Raw genomic sequence first — 7,932 nt, forward strand, 5'->3', positions numbered from 1 at the left:
ACCAAGGAAGACTACTGTGGAACACACTCCTCCTGAGGGTAATACAGGGGAGAAACAGATCTATCCTCCACCTCCTTTTCCTAAAAGGCTGCAGAAGAAAAAGCTGGATAAGCAGTTTGAGAAGTTTCTGGAGGTGTTCAAGAAACTTCATATCAACATACCTTTCGCTGAAGCTCTTGAACAGATGCCTAGCTATGCGAGGTTTATGAAAGGTATTCTCTCTCGGAAAGTGAAGCTCGATGACTTAGAGACCGTTGCTCTAACGGAGGAATGCAGTGCTGTGCTGTAACAGAAGTTGCCTCCGAAGCTTAAAGATCCTGGAAGCTTCACTATTCCTTGCTCCATCGGAAACTTGTCGTTCGACAAGTGGTTATGTGATTTAGGAGCTAGCATCAATCTGATGCCCTTATCTATCTTCAAGAAGCTTGGTCTGCCTGAGCCGAAACCAACATACATGTCATTGCAACTAGCTAACCGTTCCATCGCTTATCCACGAGGTATAGTGGAGGATGTCTTGGTCAAGGTGGATAAACTCTTCTTCCCTGCTGACTTTGTAATTCTTGATTTCGAGGAAGATAAGAAGATTCCCATTATCTTGGGAAGACCATTCTTGGCTACAGGCCGAACTATGATCGATGTGCAAAAAGGAGAGCTTACGATGAAGGTTCATGATCAGAAGGTCACTTTCAATATGTTCAAGGAAATAAAATTACCCACAGCTAAAGAGGAGTGCTTTAAAGTAGAGCAAATTCAGGTTTTGAATGCACCTCTGTGGAAGAGGAAGTTGGATGTGCCATTCGATTCTCTTGGGTTAGCAGAGCTGAAAATTTCTCAGGATCGTCTCGAGTCGTCTATTGAAGATGCTCCTACACTTGAGCTCAACCCACTACCAAATCACTTGAGTTATTCATTCTTAGGTGCACCCCCTGATAAGGGGTTGGGATATATCTTTGATGATGTAGAGGGTAGCCGAACGGATCCTCCAGTGCCTATAGAGGGTTCTTCTCATGTGCAGCAGGTAGTTGATAGGACTGGTGTTGGTGACGAGCAGTACAGGCGAGTAACTAGGCGTATGGAGGCCATGCACGATATTCACCGTCATTTTGCTGCAGATTTGACACATGCTTTCGGTACTGTTGTTCGAGACACTGGTGGCGAGGTTGATTGGCCACCTGATCCTCCACCCGACGAGGGTGAATCTCCCGCTAATTAGGTATGCCTGAAATCCTTATTATTGCCTTCAATGAGGACATTGAAAATTTTAAGTATGGGGGTGGTAGTTAAGGAATATTGTGTGCGTGTCATTTAGTTGCATATTCATGATAGTTTAGTTCATGTAGTTGCATACTTTATGCCATATAGTTTTTTTTTATGAATGTCATGTAGCTCATGCATTTATCATGATCCCTTTTGCAATGATTTATCGACTGAATTGTGATATTGATGTGAGTGTAGTGATAGCATTAAAGTGATATTAAGTTGTGTAGGTTGATATGCATGCTAGAAACAATTGTAAGTCCACTAAGTCTTAGAGAATGCGAAAGGGCTAGATTGTGTTGTGATTTGGTTGTTTTCAAGGTCAATCTACTTATTATGCTTAGAATTCGATTATAGGTTCTTAGTGATAAAGACATGAAAAAGAAAAATTTTGGAGAAAAAAATATGGAAGTTGTTGCTAGTTGTGGCTAGGCGTCAAATGGCTAGTAGCCGGCTCGCGTATGTTGCGAGTAGTATAGGGTTGAGCAAGATGGAGCGAAATGCACTTGCTTAGAAATTAAAAAAAAAAAAATTGGCATAATTGATCAAGAGTGGGCTCTTTGGTATTCGAGTTATTAAGTTCTTAGGGGACTTTGTGCCTAGCGACCTAAGGCTTTTAGAGTCTGGGATCCGCTAACCTAACGCTCGTTACATGGATATCATTGTATAAGTCTTCTGTGAACCTCACTCATTGCACGGTCAAATAAGCATTTGAGTTGTAAATAAAAAGCACGATTCCGTAGTAAGCTCCAGAGTTCTTGTAGTGTTGTATATCACTTTGTGCCTGGAATTTTTATTCTTTGTATAATCGTAGGATTGCCTTGAGGATAGTCTAGTCATAGTAATTGGTCTAGTTCCGAAGCATATCTGTTAAGCATTTGCACACACCACGTTTCTGGCTGTATGTCCGTTTGCATGAGTTTATTGATCTTTAGTTGTCTAACTGCATTCATTGAGATGTGGCAATTTGGTTGATTAATTGTAGTAAGGGGGATCGCTGCATTTTCATATAGATTATATTCATTCATATTTTTATTTGTTTTTGAGTCTGTGACGCTTGAGGGCAAGCATCGATTTAAGTTTGGGGGTGTGATAAGTGGCATTTTATACCACTTAGAACGTCTTAAAATGGCTTACATTGGTGTCTTGAAATCAAGTATTTTGTGTATTTGATGCGTTTTTCTAGTGTTCATGCATTTCAGGGTATTAGTTGCATTTCGGGGGAGGAATTATCAAGAATAAGCCTTGGCATGTGTTCACCATTGCGAGAGGAAAGGAACGGGTAGATTACGGCGAAGAAACGGAGCAAACTTGGATTTTTTCCAGTAGAGGCCTGCGCACCCGCGCAGCTATGCTGAGCGGCCGCGCAGCAACCTGCGCGCCCGCGCAGCTATGCTGAGCGACCGCGCATTGTCGGGAATTTTGCTGAATTATTTTAGACTTCTACTTCTGTTTGGCTTCCAACTTCTATGTAATCTGAGTTTTATGGGACTATTATATAAGTAGATTTGAGACGTTTTCACAGAAAAAAAGAAATTAAGAAGAAGAAGATTGTGTTTTACGCAAGAAGCGAAGGGGATACCAAGAAGAAGGCCTAGAAGCACAGAACAACTCCGAAAAAAAAGATCTTGTTTTCAACTTGTGATTCTTTGAATTAGTTGTAACTTTGGATGCTCGTTTTCATTCTTGTTGAACCTAGATCTCGTTTATTCGTACTTTGATTATTATTTAGTTTATTAAGACCTTGTTTATACCATGCTTTCATTGGAACCCATGGTGACGATGAGTTCGATTATGGGCTAATCGTTGTCATGGGGTTCTAGCGGATTTACTTATGAATTTCAATAATTAATTGTTTCGATATCTTGGTGTGTGGTGATTGATTGATATCCTAGTATTGGTTGTGCTTATTCGTCTTATGTGCGTAGCTAACATATAAGATAGCGTGTTAATCTCTATTGAAGCGACAGTGAATATAGAGGTTTAGAACTTGCCATGCTAGCATAGGTTCATGTATTTGTTATACATGATTCGTAGGTAACTCTAACCGTTTTACTTGCCCTATGTAATCAAGATAGATAACTTGTGCTTAAACCGTTATGTTGTCAAATTCTATAGACATATAGGGTCTCAATATAATTGGTGCCTATTCAGCTTCTATCTCTTTTGTGGATGTCTGGTAGAATGGTACTCGTGCAACGAAAGTTGGCGTTTATCAGTTTCGTGTTATCTGATTAGTGTCATCACCATCATATGCTAAGGTTAAAAATAATAAGGCTATTGAATGAAGTATTTAATGAAGTTAGAATCCCATGTTTGTCATATATAGTAATTCAACTTCAATTCTCTTAGTTAATGTTATTTAATATAATTTCTTAGTTTAATAAAAACCCAATTTGTTATTTGTCTTAGCCTTGAGCGATAACCATACATTATTGCATAGGTGCATAAATTGAACTTAACCTAAACCAGTCTCTGTGGAAACGAATCTGATTTATATCTTATACTACTTGCGAACGCGTATACTTGCGTGAATATTAGCGCGTGTTTTCGCCCTAACAACCTGTGCCAAATATATTTCAAATTTTTGTTAATATTTGATAAAATCGATTTAAGTATTAGAATTGATCTCAAACTTAACGAACGTTTTACAAGTTTTGAATTTGAAATTAAAAATTTGATCAAACACAAATTTTTTAATCGAGTTTGAACTCTAGTATGATGGTGTTCAATTTGACCCCACTTTTTTACACCGCACTGCAACTTAATTTCCACTATTATTGCTAGTGAATAAAAATGAATAATTTCAAGTATTAAAGTATATACCCTCTAATGAATATTTTTTTTAAAAAAAAGAAGTATATTCCCTCTAAACTTCTAGCATAGAGCCCAGTAGGGCTGTACAGGTAATCCGCTCAATCGCACAAATTGCCCGCACCGCTCACAATCGCACTGGAAAAATACAGATCGAATGCGAATTGAAATTATAGGAACTGCATATCCGTGGATTGACTGCGGATTTGATTTTTAAATAATCACAAAAGTCGAACCGCAACCACAAACCGCTATATATATAATATAATATATAATATATCATCAAACATAGAAACAACCATATATAAAAATTAAAAGATAAAGAGTTTGGGGCTTTGGGAAATAATATATATCATCAAACGCAGAAACAACCATATATAATTTTCAGTAACCATTTGTACTTTTGTAGTACATTTTTATTTTTACAAATTTCTAAGATTTGATAAGTATAATTATAATGAACTATTTTTATTTGTCATTTATCGTACAACTCGATGGTTGAACCGCAAGTTGATCCGCACCAACCGCAACCGCGTGGTTGAAAAAGTCGCGGTTAACCGCAACCGCAAATGCGACTGAGGTTGGAGATTTAAGAAAACCGCTATATGTGATTTGGTGCGGTTTTGACCTTCCAACCGCATCAAACCTAACCGCGTACACCCCTAAAGCCCATACTAATATTTTTATTCTTCCCTCTAAGTCTAACACGGTAAACTAAAATTAATGCTTTATTTCTTGCCAAAATTTGCACCTACTCATCTTTTCATTACTCATACGACCATCCCTCCTCTTTCTATACTTCTCATTAATTTATTCATTCCATTTCATTCTCTCCGATCAAACGTAATATTAGAATTTTACATGCTTTTAATAAGTTACATTGTCAGGCTCCCTAATGATTTATGACTGAGTTACTTTGCGACCATATTTTTCCTTTTGAACCAGTGATAAATATGCTTAAATGTTATACTTTTCTCATTCATAATAATTTAATATATATAGGTTACAAGAATTGGTCAACAAGTTTAAGATCTCGTAATAATGGAACCAAATCATATTTTACGATATTTTAATTTATTACCATCTCCACATATTTTCCTATCATCCCCCTCAAACTCACGATACTCAAATCGAGAGTTTGCTAAAATAAATTGAAAAAAACAGAATCGTTCGCTTTAATCAGTCACTTAAATCAATTTTCTCGTTCTGAATCGTACGCTTTAATCAGCCACTTAATTCAGTTTTCTTGTTCTGAATCGTCCGCTTTAATTAGTCACTTGAATTTGTTCTCTTTCTGATCAGATCTTCATCCTCGTATTCATCATCTTGTCTGTTAAGTGGCATTTATGTCCACTTAGAATGCTATATAAAGGCTTGAATTGATGTTTTGTACTCGTGTTATTTGTGTATTTGATGTATTTTTGTAGTGTTTTTGTATTTAAGGCATAAATAAAAGAATCAGGAGATTTAACATTGTTTCGGTGCTAAATTGGTGTTAGGATGATGCTCAGGAAGTTTGCTCGAGGATTGCCAACTCAAACCAGCCAAGAAAACAAGAAAATAAAGATTTTCCGTAAAGTCAGCGCGCCAATGCGGTGGTAGCGCGCGGCTGCGCCGAAGTTACAGAATTGCAGCGCGGCCGCGCGCTTCACCGGCGCGCCAAGTTGGGTTTCAAGGATCCTTATTCTACTACAATTTTGATCTTCTAGACTTCTAATCTGTATGGGGTGCTATATAATGTTAACTTAAGACCGTTTTTCAATAAGGAGACGTACCAGAGTTTAAGGAGAAGGCGTAAGAAGACCATATAACACAATTCAACCAAGGCGAAGAGGATCTAGTTTATTTTTATGATTCTTTATTTTAAGTTGTAATCTTGGATGCTAGTTTTCTTATTTCACTACAAGAAACTGGCCTATCAGCGACCAACTTTTTTAGCGACCGGAACTTCGGTAGCACATAATAAGCATTAGCGACCGCATTCCGCGACCGGTTACACTTTCGTAGCTAATAGGTATTTAGCGACCGCAACCCTTAGCTATTCAGTGGCAACCATTCCCCCCCCCGCAAAAAAATCACCGCGCAAATTTGGCGCTTTTTCTTTTGCTACTAAATTTTAGCAGCGACCGCAAGTGGTAGCAGATAGTTCCATATCAGCACCAAAAACAGCGACAACATTCGGTCTCAAATTTAGCGACTAGAAGTATCAGTGACCGAAAGGTAGCAGCGACTGTTTGCGGTCGCAGAAAGTCCCCCAAATTTGAAATTTTTGTGGATGGGGTTTTTGGCGCACTTTTTAGCGACCGAAAAGTATCGGCGACTGAATGCCGTCACTGACGATAAATATTAAAAAAATAATTTTTTATTATAAATAATATTAATTTATTATTTTTAAATTTAGTTAATATCAACTTTCAAAAATAGCAAATTTTGTATGAAAAAATGACAAACTTTTTTATAGCAAATTAAATAGCAACTGCAAATGAATGTTGTAAAAAAACTATCAAAGATATTAATTTTATATAATTACATATTTTATAATTTTCAAAAAAACATTTTTATATGGAAATTTAATGCTCTTTCTGATTGACTGAATACAATTATATGAGAAAAGTATATAAAATTAAATAATATTTTTTATTCAAAGAGTTTTTATCTAAATTTTATATTTTAAGCTAAATTATTTGGAAACATTTCTTGAAATTAATTTTTTAATAAAAAATAAATTATTCATTTATTTTAACTATGTGATGAAGCTTTGTGACGGTTTTTGTCATCAACGAGTATATGTTGTGTTATAACGTGAACTTAATGTATCTAACAATTAAATATTGAATCAATCATCATTATATCAATACAATTATGTAAAGGAAAATATAAGGGCGTCTATGTGCCGCCATTCAAATCGACTCATTTTATTTTTCTAATTTTCTTAAACTTTTCAATTAATAAATATTACCATGATAACATTCCCTTAAACTTCTTTCTATTTAAATTAACTTATAATCTTGATATTCTCCGAAATTTCATTTTAGTACAATTTCTCCCATTTCTCCTAAAATCAACTCACTATATTGTATTTTCCTAAAATTTATTAAATGTTAGATTTTCTCAATAATAAATTATTTTTTCCTAAATATTTTTTAAAATTATTATATCAATATATTATACTTATATAAAGGAGAACACAATTGCAGTATGGTGGCGCCTCTCTTATCGTTTTGATATTTTTTTGTAATTCTCTCAAAATTTGATATTATTAAAAAGAAAAAAAATATTATATATTAATTATTGATTAATAAATAATATAATTTTTTTAAATTAAATTTGTGAATAATGAGAAAGCATCTCATCAGAGTACAAAATAAAGAAAAAGAGTGTTATTTAGAATATGGGTGCGAACCGCAGCTTAGTAAACTACGATACTTATTTATATTATAGCGGTTTATAATATTTATTGTTATTTTTATAATATTAAGAGATTTCTTTATTCTTAGATATTTTTATTTTGAGATATATAATATTATTTTTTAATAATATCTGAATCAGAGAAAATTACAGTATCTAAGACTTACAAACAATAAAATATATAAAGAAAATCAAAAAAATAAAACAAATAAAATAAATAATATAATTTTTATTTTTCATTTATTAAATAAGAACTATACATGCAAGGGTGAACCGTCTGTACCCATAACCCCAGTATACCGCCTATACCCAATTCTGCGAAGAGAGCTACTGTACAAACCCTTCCGATCATCTTTCCAGGTAATCTATTGTTAATTTTGTAATCTATTTATTAATTCTTTAATCGATATGTACATGTCTATTGCTTAACCTCTGTATGTAGTTTTTGGATAA

The sequence above is a fragment of the Apium graveolens genome, chromosome 7 (assembly GCF_009905375.1).
Source record: "Apium graveolens cultivar Ventura chromosome 7, ASM990537v1, whole genome shotgun sequence".
NCBI lineage: Eukaryota > Viridiplantae > Streptophyta > Magnoliopsida > Apiales > Apiaceae > Apium > Apium graveolens.